This window comes from Aythya marila (genome assembly GCF_965140915.1).
Source record: "Aythya marila genome assembly, chromosome: 3".
Lineage (NCBI taxonomy): Eukaryota > Metazoa > Chordata > Aves > Anseriformes > Anatidae > Aythya > Aythya marila.
Genome location: NC_139044.1, coordinates 78,596,365 through 78,619,876, shown reverse-complemented (window position 1 = coordinate 78,619,876; position 23,512 = coordinate 78,596,365).

The window sequence follows — 23,512 nt, the reverse complement described above, 5'->3', positions numbered from 1 at the left end:
AGCTCAAAGTCTGATCTCAAAAAGTATGATTCATTCCAGTTCTCTCTATGTATTCCTCAGCAGATTACACTGTCCCCTAGTTGCATGAAACTTACACAAGCCTGAGAGTGCTTGAGACAGGAGATCACACAGTGAGTATACGTGTTCCTTTGGGTCTAATTATTAAAAGTTGGCTTCCAGCCTTTTTTCTTGCATATAGCCTGGGTCCAAAGGACGTAGCCACCCTTAGTGTTTAGGAGATGCTAGATAAAGTGAAGTTGAAAAAATTGTGCTGCGTTGATTGCTGTAATTGCTGACACATTCCTGTGGTGTACTTGATCATTAGAACAGCTCACTTAAAACAATATTTCCTTTATAGAAAGGAAGTTGGTAATTGAGTTGTTATGCTTCTCTGCTTTGCATTTTCAGTTTAAATATTCAGCTGGCATTCAGTGTATGATTATTGCTTACCAGAGCATGTTGATTCAAATTTTCATTATCCAAATGCAAGATGATTTTGTTGAATGCTGTTTAACCACTTGATTGCTGCAGATTTTCATGTATTGGCCTTTTGGACTTTAGTCATGAATGTGGGCCATTTGGAAATGCTGTAATCTCTAGCTGCTCTGTGATGAAAATGGCTGTGACACAGATTTGAATTTGGTCAAGTCTATCCCCAAACCACAGTGACCAAAATGAATTGGTTGTAGAAACCATGCAAGGAAATACATTATGTTAAGTACAAATCTAGCTCTAAAGTGTATGAGACTAAGTGGAGTCTTGCCAAAACAACCCATTTTACTGGCTGGGAATGAGCTAAACCTGTAGTATTGATGAATTTAAGTGTTTGTGGTTGAAGTGTAAAGTGATATAGGGAAACAGCAGTCCTACACAAGTCCTACCTCTTCCTTCTAAGCTGGTAGCCCAAGGTACACCCAGAATGGTTCTTGTCATTCCCCGTCACTCAGTGTCACTCTACTAGCCCAGATGTTCCCACTCTCTGCTGTGAAATGCAATCATCCTTCTGTCACCCTCACTGCCCAGCAGTATATGAGCCCCATATGAATCCCAGGTACTTACCTTTGAGCTGCTCTCCTAGTCTATACCACCCTTCCTCAACTTTTCTTAGGAAACCAAAAAAGAATATACTAAGAGGGGTTTGCTTGATGGAAATGAAGAAGAGAAAGGAAAAAATCACCCATCTGTGAAATATTCTCTTTTCAGCAGAAAGAGCTCTTCTCAGAAAAGCCTAATGCTAGTTTACTGTTTTCCATGCAACCAACCCCTAAAGGACTTTGCACCATAAAAAATATAGATCACGGACTTCATTGTGTTAGGACTTATCTGACTTCACTTCAAGTTGGATGTCTTGTCTGAGACTCCTAACTCTGCTCCTCGTGAAGGAGTGACACCGGCACCTCAGGAAAGTGATTTGGTGCACCTATCTCAAACATCTGCTTTAAGAAGGGCTTGCCTGTGTCTCTCCACAGAAAATAGATGTTGAGTAGATGATTTACATGTACTTCAGCAAGGTGTTTGCTTTTTGTGTCTCAGGTTAGGAGAGATGAATCCTGCACTGAAAGGGTCATTGTGGTAGCTCTCACAGAGCGTGTGGGACAGTAGATGTTTGCATTTTCAAGCTGGAATTTACAAAACCGTTTACTTACTGTGAATATTGTTCTCCAGCATGCATTGGAAAGTTAGGAAGTCACTCTGAATAAAGTCCTTCTGGGGGAGTTGAACGTATGGTGTCTCAGTAACAGCCACTGGCTTATTTACTATAGCAATGGAAAATGAATACCACAAAACATTTCTGGAAAATCCCGAAACAATTAATGCAATTGTAAACTGCCTGGGCATGTCAGCTAAAACTTTAAATCCTGCATACTTGATTTAAAAGATAATTTAAATCTCACAAAACTACTAAGGTCAATAAATCCTCCATTAAAACAGAAGCATGCTCATAAAAGTCATCCTCCATGTACTGGAACTTTTGTCAGCAATGACTCACTGTGCTCCCTGCTCTTTCTGAATGAAATGCATCTCCCTACCATGAAACATTGAGTTCACACTCTACACAGATTTTTTATGAGGTCTGTAGTCTTTCGACATTCCTTGAAAAGAATTTGTAAAGAGTATTCCAAGTCCAAGTCCAAGATCTGATAAGACATGATTCTGCCATGAATTAGCACAGAAATACTAGTTAGCTATGTTTGGGCTGATCACCTAATTTTCTTTCCTTGTCAGCAGCAAGAAAAATTCACAAGGAGAGCCATCACATTCTAAAAACGGCACACAAAATAAATGACTGGAAAGCCCTTCCTATTTCTCTTCTACTAAGGATTTGAGGTGCCTAAGAAGGTATAGGTGAAGTAAATGATAGTGAACCTAATTCCAGGTAAGACAGACTATTCATCTTTCCAGGATGGAAGAACTTGCTAAGCAAGCATCTGACTGTGCAGCTGAGGAATGCCATGTGTGACTTCAAGTTTTAGTAAGACAGTTTATTTCTAAGTAGCCTAATCAAGAGAGGATTAAAAAAATCCAGCTAATATTCACAGATGTTATCAATATGGCTCCACTTCTCTAAGCGTACACCTCTGCTTGCTTCACCTTTTAGCTATTTGAGATCTATTTTCAGTTCAGTCATTCTTAGGAACTCTTCACACAGATGAACTATAAACTGTACTGCCAGCTCAGGAAGAATAACAATGAAAGATCTACTACACGGGTTTCTTGAAGCTCCAGTTTTCTTTTAGAGACTGTTATAAGGCAATTGGATTGGTTTTCAAGTCAGGCTTTGAAAGAGTAACTCAATAACAGAACTGCTTAAGGTTTAATTGTTAAACGATGCAATTACTGCATAGTGTGAATGTCTCAAGTTCAACCTCCAAGTAGTCTTTGAGGTTGAAATGCATTGCACCAACAAATGGCCTTACAGTTTAATGTCAGCAAACCCTTTTACTGGCATAATTTTTTCTTTTCTCACCATGCGGGTAAAAAAAGGGAAGTATGGGGTAGTCTCCCTCCTCTGTGTCTCAGATGTTGTTTATTCTGCAATGCAATATTTATTTTAGCTTGGTATTTATTTTAAAAATGTCTTTGCTAGACTTGAGTGTGACAATTTTGAGCCTCACAGGGAAACTTTAACAAGTTATGAATAACCAGAGAGTGGGATTTCAATGTAATTCAGGAATGAGAACTAAGCAAAGAGAAGAATATTCAACCTTTTCATGGAAGGATTGAGTATTCTTTTCAAAGTCATATATCAAAAACCCACATACAATGGAAACATTCTCTCTCCCTAGAACATAAAAGAAGAGGGAACTGCCTGTTATGTGTTCTGAAATGATCCCTTTTCATTACAACTTCAGAATTTTTCTCTCTGGGGATTGCTGACTTCAAACCATGAAGAAAGGGAGAAACGACATCATACTATTTCCATTAAAAGAAGCCATGTGTAACCTATATTTTTTCCTTTCCTCTTTCTTTTTTCCTATTTCACAATAATATTTGCATTCCAAAAAACTTTTTCTCTGTCTTTTTTTTTTTGATGCACTGAGGTTAAGCAAATGATGTTGCTGCCGACAATGTTGTTCATACCACTTGCGTCTGCCTTGTTTTAAGCCAGCAGCAGAGAAACTGCTATGTCTGTGTGAAATTCATTAGTAAACAAAACATTCCATCTTTCTTCATTTGGCCCGATCCTTCTTGTTTACCATAATTAAGTTATAAGAGAACCATCTTACACAATAGGAATACAAAATTCTCTCAGTCTTGTAAATGCATAAGCTAGAATTGACTTTATTTTTTTGGATGATCCCGTACTCAGTATATTCAGAAAACTATTGCAAATGGAAAGTTAGAAAAGAAATGAGAATAAATTTAGATAGCGGAAATATTGAGAAAAGGCAAAAAGTATGACAAAACAAAGGTTTTCTCTGTTAATAAAAATAAATTATGAAAGAACACCCAGTATGACACAAAGTGCATAAAAAGACCAGCAAAGTCCCAGAGAATAATTTTCCAGGCCCAGCAAGACTGAACCAAGAAGCTGACTTTGGTCATTTCAATATTAGAAATAAAAGGTTATTTCAATGAGAGTTTAGAGAAGAGAAATAAAAATGAATGTGAGACATAAATAGACTAAGTTAACACTCATCAGTCACATATTGTTCTTTAGATGTTTGTAGTGCATTATAAATTAACTTCCATATAATATCTCTTCAAGGCAGGTACATTTTTTAATTCTCTTTTTATATACCAGGATACTAAACCAGAAGCTTAAAATGGCTTGATTGGGGACCACATAATACGATGAAACCACTTAATTCTCGTCCTTGCATTTGTTTCCCTAGGTGATAATGCAGCACTAATCAAAAGACCTGTCTAAAGTATACCATGTAATGCAGATTTGCTTTATTTTCTAGTCAAATCAGTGCAATTACAGAAGCTGTAATTCTTTATGAACTGATGAAATGTGAGCTATCATAGGGAAAAAAAAAAAAAAAAAAAAAAAAAAGATGATACAAAATGACAAAAAGTCAGAAAAAGGTTATATGAAATATTTCATATTTTATAAATAAAAGGTACTAGGAAAACATTCCGATGGTGGTATCTGGAGGCCTGAATTTGTTTCTCAAAGCATATTTTACCAATCCTGTTGCTGCTGTTACTTAAGCCTAGACTGTTCCGACTCTATGCATCCTGACAAGATCATGTTAATAACATATAAATTGATTTGCAGATTACAAGAAAAATTAGGAAGTGAAGACAGTAAATCTTGTTATGGGTTTTGAAACTAAAAGGTATGCTAAAGATGTTCATTGCTACTATCATATAAAGAAAATGGCACTTGTAATAAAATAGCATTGAACAGGATATATGATTGTTATTGTCTTTTTATTTTTGAAAATAACCACACAGCATAGCAACATTCATTTTGGATAGCCTTTTCTGGAATTTAGGAGCATAACATTGAATCCTGAAGCACTTCTGTTTCTTCCCAGTGCTTCCAAAGACTGAGTCATGAATATATTTATTTCTTTGTCACCGACTCATTCTCACTTCTATATTGGTTTTCAAAATGTTTTCAAAAATGTTTGCTGAATAGCTATGGGAAGTGATCTGGACATCCAGTGTGTTCCAAATGATGTTAGATTCTTTCTTTGTTTTATGAAAGCTGTGTTCTGCATTATTCCCACCCTTTAAGTGGTTTATGATCTTTTCCCACTGCAAGTCATCTGCAAAATTGATTAATATGCTTTCTTCCAATCATTCCTGAAACTATTGCATACACCCCATGCAAAAACCCCAGAAAGCACCTTCTCCCAGTTAGCACTGGAGGTTTTTTGAACACATTTCTCTGCATTCCCATACAACAGATTATGACATCAAACTATGGAGATTAAGATCAGAGTCTGAACAAGCAGGAAGGATATATGTTTTTAGGGGGAAAGATCTCACACACAGAGATAATTTCAGTAAATGGCAGATTATAAAAGCTCAGCAAAAGCTTGGGCTTTAGATTGGCTTATTTTAAATGCTGTTCAGTCCTCTGCCACCTTTATAGCTACATGTGGTCCTGGTGAAAACAGAAAACTAACAGCATGAGACCCAGTCAAACCTAGCAAAAGTCTGGCAGAGGAATCCCTTATTTATACATATATATATATATGTATATGTACATATTTTGCCACATCCCCATGTAGCGATGCCACTTTTCACCATTTTTTTCCTTTGGAAGTAACTTGGTCTCAGTTCAGGTCTCAGACAATTTGAAACTGGACAAGAAGAGCCCCTTAAGATTGGCCACCTTCTCCTGCTTCCAGGGAAAGAACAACCCAGGCATGAGCAGAAATGCAACAGGAGATAACAGAGGGATTTCCCTGAGGGAAAGCAACTCTGGCCATCATGTCTCTGCTCATTCAAGTTGTCTTTTCACCTTGCATGAGAAAGGATGATAGGAGGAGAGACATTTGTCTGCATTGTGATGATCGAATATTTTGAGGTCTGCCAAGGCACAAAAGGAGGTGTTATGTCCCTGTTCTGGAGCCCTTGCTTTATGGAGAGCCCTGTTCACTCTTCAGTATAGAGTGCTAAGGCAAGAACAAAAGCAAACATCCCTTACACCAGGGTGGTTCTTGTCTTTTTTTGCATGGGTTGAAGCCCAGGCTTCAAAGCTGTGGCCAAGCTTCTCATGCCCACAGTTAGGCACCAACAGTTTATTTTAATAAGAAAGAGAAAAATATTGAGCTCTAACATTTTTTATATTTAGATACATTTCTAACAGTATGCTAATTATGATTATTAATTTGATGTCAACATAAAGATATACTGGATGTAGACAGTAGGATGGATTATTTTGAAAGTGCAGAGTAGCACAAATCAGTTAGAAGAGTGGCCTTAGTATTTGGATATAAAAAAATGTCTATTTACATGTAGATAAGTAACATGCCTGGATTTTGGAGGCCTGCTTGTCTTGTTATTTGACTAAATTGGGCAAAAATTTACTGAAACACAAGTATATGAGATTAAAAATTAGAGATCCAACTTTGAGAGTCAGAGCTATACAGGCATCTTTTTTATTAATCCACAATTCTAAAATGTATCCCTTTGGTCTCTCCTGGGCTTTTTCCTCAGCGATGCACCTTTCTCCAATAGAAAATACAGCTATACAAGCTGCCAGGCTCATTCAAGCATTCCCTATTTCCATGGTCAATAACACAAGAGTTGCATGACAACAGGAGCAGCAAAGCAATTTAACTCAGTCACATCATTAGGAAAGAGCTGCTTGTCAAGTCCCACTAAGTTAAATGTAAACGTTATTGTTTGAAATCACAGTTACCCCTGACTGAAGCCATAAGGGAGTAGAATCAGCCAGTAGAGTGCAGTGAACAATATTTTAACCTTTTCATGTCACTTGAGGGAAATTCTACTTTCTACAGAAAATTTAAGCTAATGCACTTTTTAGTTACTTTTTTTTTTTTTTTTAATTCATCATTTGTACTGTACACAAAATGATATTACTTTATTAGTTCACCTGACTTTTTTGCCTGATCACAAAATGATCCTCTTTATATTCTAAGCATTAATTTTAGAATATGCCTTTTAATCAACATGAAGCTTAAAAAGTGATCAGATGAAACTGTTTGTCTCTAAAAATAATGCCAGCAAACTGAATGTTTCAACACTTCGTTCCATTTGTACTTGCATTCAAAGGAAACAATTGATCGGATCCAAGTATTTTTTAATACTTAGAAAGGAAAGCAATCTTAAGACAAAGAAAATACTTTAATTCCGTGGTTTGATCCTATATTGTCTGGAGATCTGAAAATATCATTCTAACATTTCCCCTGAAAGGGATTCATTCATACAGAAAACCAAAAGGAAAGGAAGTGGGAAGGTTGTTGGGCAATGCTTATTTTTTGTGAACCTACGAGCTCAGGCTAGTGTTGGTTTATTGGGTCAGATGATACTTCATCACATGAAGAAACATCTTTAAGAAATTAGGAACATCCTAGTGGCTTAGTGTGAGCATTCCATTTATATTTGAATGAATTAAACAATGCATTTTCTTGAGAAGCAAAAGGAAACTTTCCTCCCCCTAGTCTTCTGATGTTTAATTTTAAAGTTTTCCAACCACATATGGTTGATGTGTTTAAGACTGCTGGAGCAATGAAACCAAGAATAAGGATTTAGCACTATAATTTCATGAACGTTAGGAGATATAAGACCCCATTGTTAAGAAGTATTGATTGACTCAGAAATCAATCTCTTAAATATCCCCATTTACTAGTTAAAAAGAACATGGTTTAATTGATTACAGCAGCCTGCATTATGTCTTGGTTTAGAAGTGGAGATGGCAATTATTGTACAAGCAGACAGAAGGTAGGGTACAAAGGATAGAGTTAAGATAGATACAGAAAAATGAAAGACAAATCATATTGTATACAGATTTACTGAAGTCTGGAAGAATGGAAATACATGGTTGTTTTCCAAATAGCATTTTCTCCTGCAAGTAGTAAAGGTGAACAGTGTTTTTCAGGACAGCCATGAACCAGGCATATTGATGTTTAAGTTGGGAGAGTAAAAATAAAAGGAAGATTGGAACTGAAAGCTAATTCCCATGCTTCTACAAGGTAAAGAGCCAGTGGCAGGGGAGGAGTTAACAAAGACAGGACTGCTTAAGTTTACACCGATGTTTACCTTTTTTTTTTTTTTTTTTTTACTTTTTTTTTTTTTTTTTTACTCCTGAAACTTACAGAAATCCAGGAGAACTGAAAAGGGTAAATTTTTGGCAACCTCTTTTTCAAAATGGAAATCTTTATTTAAAGATTCAAAGGCACCTTCTTCTGCCTCTTTAGCTAGGAAAATTCAGATAAAGCTCTATGGAAGAAATCTCAAAATTTGCCACATTTCGAACTTTAGTTTGCAGGTATTTCATAGAAGTTGATCTACGTGAACGATAAAAAAGTGGCAAATTATGGGTAGAAGAACTGGATTATACTTAAGACAAATGTCAAATACAGAGTGAACCAAAACAGAATTAAAATAATTAGCATTTGATTTGAATTATGTGGGCAGAAGGACAGTAAGCAAGTAAGTAAGAGATGAAGTCCCTTAGCAAATAGTGCAGTCTGACCGCAGTTTTCTGGGCACTTTAAAATCTACTAGGGCTTTAGTAGACCATTAATTACGGTATTTGAAACAGGGAAAAACTATACCTTGGTTAAGAAGGATTGTTACAAAGATCTGTCCTGGTAATGTTTGACAGAAAACTGTCTAAATCCAGGTAAGTAAAAAAAATGTTTTTGTCAAAGGTTAATCAAAGATTTGTGGTTTCAGACATAAAGTTCATACAACAAAAACAGAGCAGAAACAATGTCACAGTGATGGAGCCCTTCACCTACAAAAAGAGCTTCATTCAAGAAAGTATAGCACACAGAGAAGCTAAAAGTCTGGCAGAAAAAGAGGGCATGGAGATGTTACCGATGTACTTTTCTGATCAGGAAAAGATCTGCAGCTGTAGTTCATGAGTACTCACAATAAATTATCATCTTAAGCATGGAATGAGCACATTTCTTTCTTGGTTTGACTTATACCTCTCTGGCAGCATTTTCCACCCTAGTAAAGGTGCCTCATTTTCTCCCTGTCTTTTCCCTTGAGGGAGTGTGCACTGTCACGGTGCTTCTTCACTTTATCTTTCTCATGGGTGATTCAGGGCTACTTTCAGCTCTGGTCATCCTCTGCACCCAGAATAAAATTTTATATTAACCTTGAATCATCTGTTTTTCATCTTGCAGTGCTTGACTCACAGAAGAAAATCTTCTGAAGCACAAGCCAACTAGTCCAAAAGTATGATTTATGGTTGCACTTCATCTATGGAGAAGCATTTGTACAAAGCGTGAAATGCACACGTACACAGTTTATAGACACCGCTGACAAATACTAGGTAGACAAATAAGACAATGGCTTTCTTATTATTGTATAATAAAAAAGTATTTGTATACCTTTATATAGCTTAGAACTTAATGCAAGATCTAATAAAATCTAGTGACAACTTTGCACTACATTCACCTATTTTCAAAGGTGTTTTAATTTTTTTAAGGCATGCCCTTGGACTTTTGAAGGAGCATGAAAGGTAACACTTGTGTAAAAATGTGTTTTATTTTTGAAATTTGAAAATATCTATCTGCTTTATAAATAGTCAAAATGTTAAAAGCATTAAAAAATATCTCCTATTCATTTTGTAGCAAGAACAACAACAACAAAATCTCTGCAAGAGTTACTTTTGTCCTAGAAGTATTTAAATCTTTTTTTTTTTTTTTTTTTTTTTTTTTTTTTTTTTCCCACATTCCTCTTATCCTAACCATGGCAAAGTCTGTACTTTTTTTGTTTCTTTATTTTTGTTTTACAAAATGTCCACATTTTTAGGATAGTATCCTTTTTAGGTGTACTTATCTACTTAAAATTTAATTTTTCAGTTAAAAGACAGTGATGCAAAATTTTTAATTGCTTTATCACTTCTAGCTTGCCTACTTATGTGAAGAGGTAAAACATTTTTGAAACGGTGCGATTATTTTGTCATCCCTTTGTTTTGTTTCTCAGTCTAAATAAATTGGATCCACTGAATTATTTTGTATTGCTCTTCTTCCTTTTGTTTCATTCTACCTAGTCATGTCATTTCATTGTATGCGGCTCTTCCTTCTACAATTTCCTTCTACATTTTATGGTATTTTTCTGGCTGTAGTAATTCCCTGTTTTTGAAATCTGTTCATATAATTTAAGGATCCTGAAGACTTGATTCTCCTTTTGTACCATGTTTATCACATCCAAAACCCATTTTCAACCTTTTTGACATTATTTGCACCAGACCACAAGGGAGAACACTAAATATGCTTCATAAATTCCCATACTTAAGCATCAAAGAATCTATACTAGCCCTACTGGCATCGCAAACCATATTACATCTTTTGTAGATTGATACACATCTGCAGGGGGCAAGGTCTTTCTCATATTTCTTTAAAACTGTGGCTTAAAACTTAAAAAAGATGAATTAACATTTTAATACAAACACGAGAAGATCGTTTACTTGCGAAAATGCACTGAAGTCATCCAGAACAGCAGACTCCAAACAGAAGTGCACCACATAAAACATGCCTCCCTCTGTGGCCACAACTCTCTCTGTTTCTTGTATACAGATGTTAGTGTGGACAGTATGGGGAACATCTCATGTTGCGCTCTGATGACTACCAAGAAATACTACTGACAGTCTCTGCTCTCTGTCTCTCTCTGCATCCAGCTCATCCCTCTGCTCCACTGTAGGGAGTTTACAGTATAAATTACAAGGACACTAGAAACTTCTGGCATGGTACTGGAGGACCCACAGAGACTTTGGCACATTTGCAGAAAAGGAGGTATTTAGGCACATAAATCCTGGCTCTCAGTGATTTCAGTGGAAGCTACAGGACTGCATGAAGCTGGAGGGTGGTGGGGAGAAGGCTGTGTTGAGGAGTGATGCACTGGGTGATGCCGGTGGCTGCCCCATCCTCACAGCAGCTGTTAAGCTGTCACTGGAGTGAGGTCCTAATACCTGTGTGCTGGCCTTACATACATAAGAATCTTTCAGTCATAACACTTTTCAGTTTTTCTTCCCCAAAGACAAAGTCAGAATCCCTGTGTGGCACCTCAGACTACCTGAACTGTATACACAGAGCATGAGCCCATGGTGCAGAACACTTTGGAGTCACATCTCGGTTTCCCACCCTTTGGCAGACAAAGCAGGGAACAGCCAGAAGTTAACATGCTAACCCTTCTACACTTACAAGCAGAGGCAAGCGAGTGGAGGGCAAGCTTTCTGCTGTGAAACACGTATCGTGTAAAACACAGCCCTTGGAGCAGGACCCATCAGCTATCTAAGCTCTGCAGTTGCTTGTTTCCCAGCCCTATGAACCCCGAAGAGCCAGAGAGAGAACCTCCCTAAACTACAGTTTGGCAGTCGGCACAGCCTCATGGGGAGTGGGGCTCAGAAGAGAAAAAGCCAAGTTCAGGTCTTGTATGTTTCTGCTGTGTAATATATTTGCTAAATCGCTATTAAAGAGAATCACAGAATCACAGAATTTCTAGGTTGGAAGAGACCTCAAGATCATCGAGTCCAACCTCTGACCTAACACTAACAGTCCTCCACTAAACCATATCCCTAAGCTCTACATCTAAACGTCTTTTAAAGACCTCCAGGGATGGTGACTCCACCACTTCCCTGGGCAGTCCGTTCCAATGTCTAACAACCCTTTTGGTAAAGAAGTTCTTCCTAAGATCCAACCTAAAACTCTCCTGGCGCGACTTTAGCCTATTCCCCCTTGTCCTGTCGCCAGGCGCATGGGAGAAAAGACCAACCCCCACCTCTCTACAGCCTCCTTTAAGGTACTTGTAGAGAGCGATAAGGTCGCCCCTGAGCCTCCTTTTCTCCAGGCTGAACAAGCCCAGCTCCCTCAGCCGCTCCTCATAGGACTTGTTCTCCAGGCCCCTCACCAGTTTCGTCGCCCTTCTCTGCACCCGCTCAAGCACCTCGATGTCCTTCTTGTAGCGAGGGGCCCAAAACTGAACACAGTACTCGAGGTGCGGCCTCACCAGGGCCAAGTACAGGGGGACAATCACTTCTCTAGCCCTGCTGGTCACACTGCTTCTTATACAAGCCAGGATGCCGTTGGCCTTCTTGGCCACCTGAGCACACTGCTGGCTCATATTCAGCCGACTATCCACCATCACTCCCAGGTCCTTCTCTGCCTGGCAGCTCTCCAACCATTCCTCTCCCATTCTGTAGCTCTGCTTGGGGTTGTTGCACCCCAGGTGCAGGACCCGGCACTTGGCCTTGTTGAACTTCATGCAGTTGACCTCAGCCCATTGGTCCAGCCTATCCAGATCCTCCTGCAGAGCCTTCCTACCCTCGAGCAGATCGACACACGCACCTAACTTGGTGTCATCTGCAAACTTACTGAGGGTGCACTCGATGTCCTCGTCCAGATCATCGATGAAGATATTAAAGAGGACCGGCCCCAGCACCAAGCCCTGGGGAACGCCACTAGTGACTGGCCTCCAACTGGATTTGACTCCATTCACCTCGACTCTTTGGGCCCAGCTATCCAGACAATTTCTAACCCAACAACGTGTTGGGTTAGAAATATTGAATAGATGCAAAAATAAAATAAACCCCAAACCCAGAGCTTTTTTGTAGGTAGTCAGTTCATAAGACAATTTTGAGGGTGCTTGAAGAAGCTTTTGAGCATCTCAAAAGACCTCAACAGAGGAAAGATACATCTCAGGGTCTTAAGCAGGCTTTCATGTGAATTAGAAATTGGCTGCCCAACAGGCAAGATACTTCTGTTCATTCCCCATGGTAGAGCTTTCAGGAGTATACAGTTTTAGGACATAATATTTCTCTAAGTTTAGGCGCCACCTAGATTAGATTGAAGCTGAATAAGGACTTTTTAAGGTTTTATCTTGAAACTTAGTTGATCAATTGTCTCTCAAGATCCATTGTATTTCTCTCTATCTGATCTGTCTGCTATTGATTTTCTAACGGAATGAGGAAGGATTGGGCTGTATCTCACAGAAGCAAAGAGTTCTTGCCAAGTTCATCTGTTGTGACATTTTTCTGCCAGGTAATGGAAATGTTTCATGTTTTGTGCCTTTTTTTATGAACAGTTTTGCCACAAATTTTCAAATGTTATGGAGAGAAACTGCACTATTAATTGACAACGATATGCATCAAGATGAGTTGGTCATGGGAAAATATGCACCTTGACATCAACCAGAGCAGGAAAAGGAGGAGAGAAAGCATCATAAGGCATAGAACTAATTTTTTTTTTTTTTTTTCTGTTTGTTTTTTTGTTTGGTTTGTTTTGTTTTGTTGTTTTTTTTTGGTGGGAACAAGAGATGGTGGAAAGTAAGCTGCGGAAACCTGTGTTGTTCATTAAAAGAACACAACATTGTTCAGGCATGACCTTGCTCCTTTCTGTTAAAGACAGTATTGACATCTGATCTGATCTGGGAAAAAATGGCCAATGAAAAAAGGGATTTCAGTGAATAGGTTACCATTTAAACCTAGTGACAGGAGGACAATGAGGAGATATAGGCAGTTTCCTTAGACCTAATTCAGTAAAAGTTTAAGGAAATAGAAAGGCCCTCAGAAGCCCGATACAGTCTGGTGGCAGGGTGCAATGGGCTGCCAGCACTTCTTTGGAAGATCCGTTATTACCTGAAAATAAAAGATACTTCTGAAAATTGTGGTTAATTCTCCTTAGCTTTAGACTTGTACTATTTATTAGTTTAGATGCCACTGGCTCCAAAAGGCCCAGGCAGTTCCTATGCAATTAGAAGAAAAATATGTTTTTGACTATCAGGCAAGTTTCCCTCCCAGCTTTTGGTTTCCCGCTCAGGCTCTTTGTGAGGCGAATGGTGAAACCGGCTTTTGTGAACAAGGATCACACACGCAATCCAGATCCTTCGGACAAGGCACCATCATTCACGTTGCTCACATGTTGACAAATACTTTGATGCTGTTGCTAGGGAAATAGCACTGTGGCAGTGAGCACATCTCTGTTAAAAATCCCCCTGGAGGGTGACGGGGGTGGAGGGCAGCGGGACCAGATGGTTCCACTCATTCCCAGCACTTGGCTATCGCTCCACTCAGGACTGACTGGTAGCTGGCTTTTTAATGGGCTGTCCAGCTCAGGCGGCTTGTGGGTTGCTTTTCTTTAATTGCTTCTTCCTGAGAAACGTATCAAAGGCCATTTTCTTCTTCTACACAACACATGCTGTCACTCAAAACACTTCCAGGCACAGCAGCAGTGTGAGGGATCGTTCACGGGCAGTGGGGTGTTGAAACACGGGTGTGCGAGTGGTGGGAGCAAGAAGCTCAGGACTGCAGATCCCTGGCCCTCGTGGGTAGTTTTTCACTTTGTTCTTATGCTTCTCAGTGGCTGAGTGTTTTCTGGGCAGCCGGGTGCGTGCTGTGAAGGGAATGCTGCTGTGGGAGCGGAGAGCAAGGGCACGCCGATGTCACAGAAAATGCATTTGGAGACTTTTCTTTTTCTTCTCTACACATATAACTGTTTTTGTTCCCTTTCTGCCGCTTCTTGTCAGGGGCAGCACATCGGCAGAGAGGGCTGCTGCAAAACATGTTTCCCATCTTGCCTGAGTGCATGGATCCAGTTTCCCGTCCTTGATCCTGGATTATTTTCTCCTGTCATAGACAGCTGGCTTGGCAGCAGTGCAGCTGCAGGGGCACGGGCTGCGGGGTGGGAGGAGGAGGAGGAGGAGGGCCACAAAGGCCGCCGGGCGTGAGCCGCGCTCCAAGCTGCCCGCGGGTCGCCAGCGGCAGCGAAAGGTCCTGTGAAAGCCGGCGGGGCAGCCTCCGCTGGCCAGCCTCCAGCCAGGGCCGTTCACAGGCCTGTTCTCAGACTCGCCTCGGCCACGGGGCCAGACCGGGAGCAGAAAATGAATTGCTTTTTTTTTTTTTTTTTAATCGACCTCAAAGGGGGCCTGTTACAGGCAGGCCTACGCCTGGCGTTTCTGCTTGATCCCTGCTCGCCAGGCCAACCCGACCACCCCTGCCCTGGCCCTGGCCTCGGCATGGCAGCAGGTGACGTTCCCAGAGCGCCTCGGAGCGGGGCCTCCGCTGGGAGCGGGGCTGAGGTCTGCGCCCTGCACCTCATGCCCACCGTGGAGCCCCAGAGCGGATGTCCCCCATGGTGGTGGCACTGCCGAGGGCTCGCAGCAGCAGCGAGCAGGCTGTTTGACGGGCGGAGAGGCTGCTCTGCATCGTGTGGTGTCTGGGTTTTGCGGTCAGGCTTCAGAGAGTGTATCTCGGCTTTTGTGCACCTCGGGAAAAGAGCAGGGATTGACTCAAAGAAAATAAATAAGGACTTTTAAAGACATGTTTATTTATGGACGGGCTTTCATGCATGCATCTGACAGCACTCTGCATAAAATATAATTAAAACAAGCATCATTCTGAATATGATTCAGAAAATAAAAATGTCTTTAAATACAGTGTAACTGCCAGCAGCTCAACATACCTCATTCCTCTGGGGAAGGAGTAACAGAGACATGCAGTTATGTGACTACAGAAGCCATGAGACGAGGGTATTTTTAGGGGAAGCACAGCTCGGGGAAGTTAACTGACCTGTGACAAGGATCTAATGCAAGAAACGCTCCTGGAGCCTCCCAGCTCTGCAGTGAGGTCAGGCTGCCTGCGGTGGCCATCAGACCCATGGGGAGGATGTAGAGGGAGGTCAGGGCCACCAGCACTGCTCCTGAGACTGGCCTGGGGCACCCTTCGGCAGTGTATGCCCACTCTGCACCCCTTCAATCACACCTCCAAACTTGCAGGGCTGTTTGAAGGCTACTTAATTCCAGTAAAACAGCATGCGATCCTGAATTTCCATGATCCTGAAAATCCATGGTTTTCAACCATTTCTGTTCTTTTTTTCCTTTGTTCCCATTCAGGACTGCAAAAGGCGGCCTCCAAACCAGGGCCACAGGAGGTGGTCACCCCTCCAGTCATGTTGTACATGTTGTACAGCGCTTGCCACCAAAGTGGGATGGCAGGAGTTGGTTAAAGCCCTGAAAAGCTAGAAGTGTTTTTCAGCATTTGTCATGGTGTATGCCACTAGGTCTGAGGTGAGCCAGCATGTTTGCTCACAGCCACCATTGAGCAATCACGGATCAGCATGTGTGGAGCCTGAAATAACCTCAACCTATAATTTTGTTTCTTTTCCTTTCATCCTCTTCATCTTTGCATTTGCCAAGTCAGAAAAGGACCTATTTGGAAGGAAAACACTGGTTTGCTATCATGGTGCCAAGCTGGGAAGGGGAGTACGGACACACCTAATGTTTTTTACCTATGGACATTTTACCACAAAAGTGACCTTTTGAAGACTTTTACCAGCATTCTTTCCATTTGACATAGCAGGACAAGGATGTTTCTCGTGGGATTTTGAAGGAGACTTTATTTTAAATACCCATAGAAAGTAAAGTGCCAGTCTAGTACTGTCTAATTTTCCCACATTCTTCATGGCAATATAGGGAACTTTCAACATTTATTCCCTGTTACCTTCATCTTTTCTTTTTATTATATGCATATTTTTGGAGGAAGAGCCTCTGATTCATTTTCAGAGAACTGCTGTTACAAATCGGAAGCAAAAGCATGCAAATATTGTAAAGCACTGAAGAACATATATATATGTGTGTATTTATGAATGAATGAATACTGTATATTTTGTTCTTCTTCTTTTCAAGTTGTCTCATTCAAAGTCATCAAAAACTATTCAAGTCATCTCTACATATGCAGCACAATAGGTACTTGTCCCTGTTTATTTTTTTCTTTTCTTTCCTTGTTCCATTTGCAGAAGAAAATGTGATTCTGTTATATCTTCCAGTGCCACAGAAAGCAATATCAAAAACCCAAAGGAATGTGAATGGAGTCAGAATAATTTTTTTTAACTGTAGAATCTGTAGAGTAGATGTTACCATTAAGAAAATCAGTTGAGGATTGCACTTTTATGAAATCAAAGTCCTAAAGTGATAGATTTATCAGTATCATTGCAAATTCTTGAATTTCAAAGATTCTTTTTTATTGTCAGAAATGCTAGACACATTACCTGCAGAATTTTAGTTATACTGCTGTAGCTTATGTCTTCCATACAATGAAAACTTATACAAGAGTGATCTAAGTTCTTACTATTTCACTTAAACTGTGTTTTCCAAGAGGTCAGATTCAAGTCTTAGTTGCTTTTTTTCTTGTACTGTGTCTTGGAATTTATTTACGCACTTGTCTATATGGTGGATAGGTCCTCCATTTTAGATGGATATTCTTTCTGCTTTGTATGCATCAAAGTAGACAAATAAATGACACAGAAGAAAATGAAGCCAACTCAAAGCTTCATTTGAAGCCAACTTCAAAGCTTGGTGTGTTATATCCATACAGGTGCTTAAGTACAAGAGCTTTATCTTGAGCTTCATCTTGCCATTGTTCCCTGAGAGAACAGGTAGAGAGCAGGGAATTGAAAAGTCAGCCTTGGAGCTGGATTTTCTCTGCTGAATTGACTGGAATTTTGCTACTGATTTTGGAAGTGACATATGTGAACCAGCATTTTCCCACCTGCACAGGCTCTTTCTCTGTCACCTATTCCAGATTAAACACAATCAAGTGAGTTTCTTCATTAGGCAATAGGTGGTGACTAGGTCAATGCATATGACCTGGGCAATGCATTTCCTAAAATTAGTTTCTACTAATACAGGCAAAACCACAAAGCTCATAAAAATAAACAGATTCTGTGTGGTCATGAGTTTATGTACTTGTATATACCAGTGGTTAAGGCACTTGAACACTTCCCAGGTGTTAGCTGCTTAATGTGAGGGAGTGGGCTTGGAGTAGGAAAAGTAGTAAAGTAGTGCAGTAGAGATGGGTAGGTCAAAGGTGGTACATTGGAGGAACTTCCTAGGAAATTTTGCCTTTTTGTCCATTTGTCCAGTTTGGTGGTCTGAACAGAGGGCAGAATGGGATCTGCAAACAAAAACATGATGTAGGATGTCCTTTATAACCTTTGCAGGTATGACTTTTTAGCCTGGGAGACATAACTCACCACCACATGGTAAGATGAACTTGGTCTCTGACATGGAGTTTTGTGACCAGCATGAGAACCACAGGTGCAAAATCTTAAACTGCTGTATAAATGGGCTCTGACATCATCAAACTGCTCATTTTCAGGTGACATCTGAATGCAGATTTGTGAAAATTATATTTTGTCTCTCAAGGCTAAAAAATATGTGTTTTGTTCCTAACTGCTCACCAAATATCTCAGCCCTGTCCAAATGCGTGACTGTGTTTTCCCATGCACCGGGAGGAAATGGAGCGTCTCATTGCCCTGCAGCTGTGACTCCCCCTGCAGTGAATAGGTGATGACAGATGGGACATTGGTTTTGGAATTCACATGATTTTTGAAATCCCATATGCCTGTTGGTGGGCATGGCAGTGTTTATTCTCATCGTTTTACACCCAGGTTTTCCCTCTGCTGGTTTATCTTAGAAAAGATAAAGGCAATTACTATGTGTACATATATATATATATATATGTATATATATTAGTATTATTTGGAAAAAAAAAAAAAAAGCTTAGATATTTTCTGCACTTTTTCCACTCCTGCCTCTCACTATAGCCCAGCCCAGCCCACCCTGGGGAAACACTTCTCATGCTGAGGGCGTGCATTGTGTGGGTACTGGCAAGTGCTCAGGGGATACGCTAGGAGGGAGGCAGCAGCTGAGTCAGAAGCAGTGTGGTAGCGCTGGGCTAGGGGCAGTCAGCAACGAAACAGTGGAGAGACAGTTCTTCTGCTTCTGGCTGCTAATGAGCTTTCTGGTGGCAGCACCGTTCTCATCAGGCCTATTTGTTTTTACAGGCTGCCCTTTGTTGACATTAGGCTTGTTTTCTTTGCCATGCAACACAAATATTCTCAGGCGTTAAGCTTTCCTTGCCCTGACTGCCTTCTTCTCATCTGGGACCATGTAGGAGCTAAATTTAAACTTGATTGATAGCGTTTAATCCAGAGAGGGTCAGGGTACTATTTTCCTGTTAAACGTTCTCTGGTTTGCTTCTTCTGTTTACAATCATGTCTCTAAAGTACTGTACTCAGTTCTGCTTCCCAATGAAATCTCTTCTGCTTTCCTTGCTGCTGTGGGATGGTTGCTCTTAATTATGTGGAGCCTCATGCCGCTTTGTCTGATCCTAGATGGAAAAGAACAACAGCCATGGGTCTTTAAACCAGATGATGCCATGACTTACATTCTCCTTCCATTATAATAGATAGCAGGCCCTGAATTCCACTATTGTGAACCACTAAACATGGAAATACGAAAGAATTCCTGGTTCTGTTTTCCCTGTCCTGGCAGTCTTTGAGAAACATCTTCCTTGAGCAACCACATGTTCCGCATAACCATATGAGTTTTTTTTTTATAGCTCTGAAGACAGCAATCTTACTGTCTGTCTCAGTACTGGATGTAAGTAAAAAATTTTCTCTCTACCAGATGTCTGCACAGTCCTATGCACATTATTTGCACATACTTTTAGCATGAGAACTGTTGCTGACGTCAACTAACCGTATGCATAGGCTTTTACTGACTTTACCTATTTACTGTATACTATCAATGTCTCTGTGCTAGAATTCTGACATTCTTAGCAGCAGAAGAAAGATGGAGAAATTTAGGGCTAGGGAAAGAAACACCTCAAGCTTTATAAATTTTCACTTTGGAGAGTGTATGCTTTTATCAAGGAGATACAGTCTTCAGTTTTCAAAAATATTCCCAACCGGAACTAATGAAATAAACACACATGCACCCACACAAGAAAGGAATGAAAAAAACCCACCTGAACCATTAAGTGAAGTTGGAGTTCTTTTTAATGATTTAAGCCCCCCTGTACATTTGTTCAGCTCTGTAGTCATGTCATATTCTTTATGGTTTACCTGCAGTGTTCTTTAAAATACATTTCCTCATTGACAGTCATCTGCCTACACATGTGTATATAGTTAACTAATCAGTGCTTTTTCATGATATAGTCTATTGGGGTTAGAAATTAGATTTTATGACTTGTTGACAAATCTATCATAAAAAAAAATACCTGTCCTGACTCTGACACTGCTTTCAAGTAGCTGGTGTTTCCTGTTCTGACAACCTGTAGAAAAAAGTGACTTTAATATGCAGAATTTTGAATATAAATGACTTTTTAAATTATATCATAGCAGAGAGAATGGTCCTGGGCAAGCTGCTCTAGGTGGCCCTTCTTGAGCAAGGGATTGGACAAGATGACCTCCAGCGGTCTCTTCCAGCCATTCTGTGATTCTGTGAGAAAACTTCTGTTACCTCGCAATCTAGAATCTTGACAGTTTTCAAACACAATTATGCATTTACATGCTGCAAGAGCTGAAGAAGAAATCTTCTGCAGATTCATGCAGGTGTATATACACACACTCACACCCTCTACTTCATGGAGAGGGAGAACACATTTAAACAAGTACATCTTTTGAACCATGCTGTTAGAATCGTTAGGGCTGAACCACTAGAAAACCAAGAGCATCAGACTGCCTTGTGTATAAAAAAATAGATACTGCTTGAAATAATATTTGTCAATTGGAATTGAAAAATTTGGAAACAGAAAATTATTCTCCTGAGAAAACAAAAACAATGCAAAAAAAAATAAAAAAATCTCCCAAAGCCTAACAAGAAAACATGAGGAAAATAGATGGGAAGGACAGTCCAAGATCCTGTGACCCTGTGAACTGCTTGAAAATGGAAGAAGGATTAATTTATTTTTCAAGAGAGAATCACCAGTGGTTTTTTTTTGTTTTGTTTTGTTTTGTTTTGTTTTGTTTTTTAAAAAAAGGAAGATTTCTACATCTTACAGACAAAAGACAAGAGCTTCACCTAACCTACTTTATTTGTGTAAAAAAAAAATAAATCTAAAAAATTAAATTATAAGGCACTTGTGTAGTGCCTTCTTGACATTTTATCAATGTGGGATATAGAAGTGGCCACAGAAATGTCAGTACTAGTTGAGAGCGAATGTACCTATTTTTGGTCTTCCTTCTGCACAATCCATAAATGGATGACTAAAACATTAGTAAGGGCAGTGCTATACATCTGTGTTGCATGAGGAACCATCTCCTTTTGTTTGCTCCAAACCTGGATCTACCACCTTCATGTGATGGTTTCTACCAGGACTACCTGGGGATCTAGGTGAATAACTTAGGTATTAGGGTAGATGACTCATGGTGAGATTGCTATACTTAGATTAATTTCACTGTCAAATAATCCAATGCTGCTTTCTCAATCAGTTTGGAAAAGAAGTGATGTTAGGTAAAGAAAGACATTAAAACACATCACCATGTGTAGAAGCATGTGAAATTACTGCTCTGATAAAGGCAGTACTTAGTAGAGATTAGCTGCAGGAGTCATTTGACAACAATGGCTGTTTTTTTTTTTTGTTTGTTTGTTTGTTTGTTTGTTTGTTGTTTTTATCAGCTCCAGTTGATACAAATATGCTTGAATCTATGGGTGTTAGATTTATATCAGCCAAAGTTGTTTGCCTGAATGGTTCAACATTTTTCCCCCTCTTCATGCTTTTCTTTAAGCTCCGCAGATTTTCCTTCACCCTCAAAAATCATTATGTAGGGAGCAGAGTTAATGCAGATATATTTTTTTCTCACTTTCTTTTTGCTTACCTAAGTGATCCAAGTTGTGTGTGACCTTTTTTGGCAGTAAAGGGAGGTTGGGAAACACATAGGAGGTAGTGAAGGAGGGACCGTGGCTTTGGCACAGGTTTCTTCATAGACTGAACTAAGCCAGTCATGAAACCTCACCCTTGGTTTACAAATGCTAATTATCTTTTAATATTACCATTGTAATTAATGTTCTTTTCCCATTTATTTGTTTATGCCTCTCCCTGGGGGAATAATTTATATTTTCATTGTCTTTCTTTGTACTGAAAAGGCTAAAAACTTAATTTTAAAAATGCATGAAACTCAGTACTCCCTTCATACCCTACTGTAAATCACTTGGCATTAAATAGCTCAAAACAACATTACCTTAAATCTTGGTAAGTGTAATATATGGTAAATGCAAAATTGTCTAACCCACCAACCTGAAAACCAGTGTTTCCTCTGTGCAAATTTCATGAGTGCAAAAGAAAATCTGAATGTAGCACTGAAAGTCAGTTTTACCCCATCTTTGCCAATCTACATGCAAATGTGTATGTCTGATAGAAGTGTACATGTGGGGTTCTAGAAAAAGAAGCTGAGTTTTGGTTATGGGGTTCTTACCAGATACACCAGCATCTTTAGTAGAACATCAGGAGGCAACTTTTCTACTAATATGTTGATTTATGGTAAACATCATGATATATAATAATATAAAAGACTAAGATGTAGGAAATGTAAGGAAAATGTAAGAAATTGAAAAAGAAGACTCACCTTATGTTACTGCAGGAATTTTGTTTTTCCAGAGAAACTTTAGCAGAGGAAAAATATTTACATCCCTCCTTTGAGTGTCTTTCCTCTAGTCTCACAACCTTCATGTTGTTTAAACAGAAAATTCTTAAAATAAAAAGCAATCATGCAGGGGCTTAAATGGGACTCTAATTTACACTCTTCAGACTGTCCCCGTCCATCCTGCTTAATGTCTCTCTTTTATATGGCCTTTGCGAAGGTTCTGAATTGAGGAAGGCTCAATCCCCATCTCCTTTATCACTAATGACAAGAACTATCACTAATTTCAATTCTGTAAGATTAAACCTGAAATTACTGCAGATTGACATCACAACTAATCATGGAAAACAAATAAATACCCGTTTCTCCCATCTGGGTGATTTATTGGTAGATTACTTAATTCATGATGTTTGAGATTTTGTAAATCACTCATGAATAAATCCCTGTATCAATGTGCTCAGGACATGGCCCAGCATCAACTGCTGTAAATGGGAGCATTCTGTGGATTTTAATAATTTGCTTTTGAAACAGGCTTTTATTGCATGTCTTCTGTTTCTCTTTCCTACTGTAGGAGGCTCTGATTAGAATATTTCTCTCTTTTCCCTCTCTTCCTCCCTCCCTCTTTTTCACATTCATGGAAACATAATGCCCCAGACAAAACTGCAGCTATGGACACTACACAGATGCCAGGGCAGCATGTCAAATACTTTCTGTTTTCACACTGAGAGTGTAAAAATCTGTTGCCCTTTTTCTCTGCTCCTATGTCTACCAACCTCTTTGGAGTTCTTTTTTGCCAGATTTTGCTAGCCGCTAACCTAACACCCAAGTTGAACTAAAACAACACAGCCACAGGTAAGATAAATTCCGTAATAACTGTGAGGATCTGAAAGAAAGTACTTGGCAAAAATATCTCCTTCATTGAACGCGCAGAAGGTGTCCTGTGAGAGCTCAAAAAGTCCAAAAGTTACAAGTTGAGTCTTGGATCTCTCAGT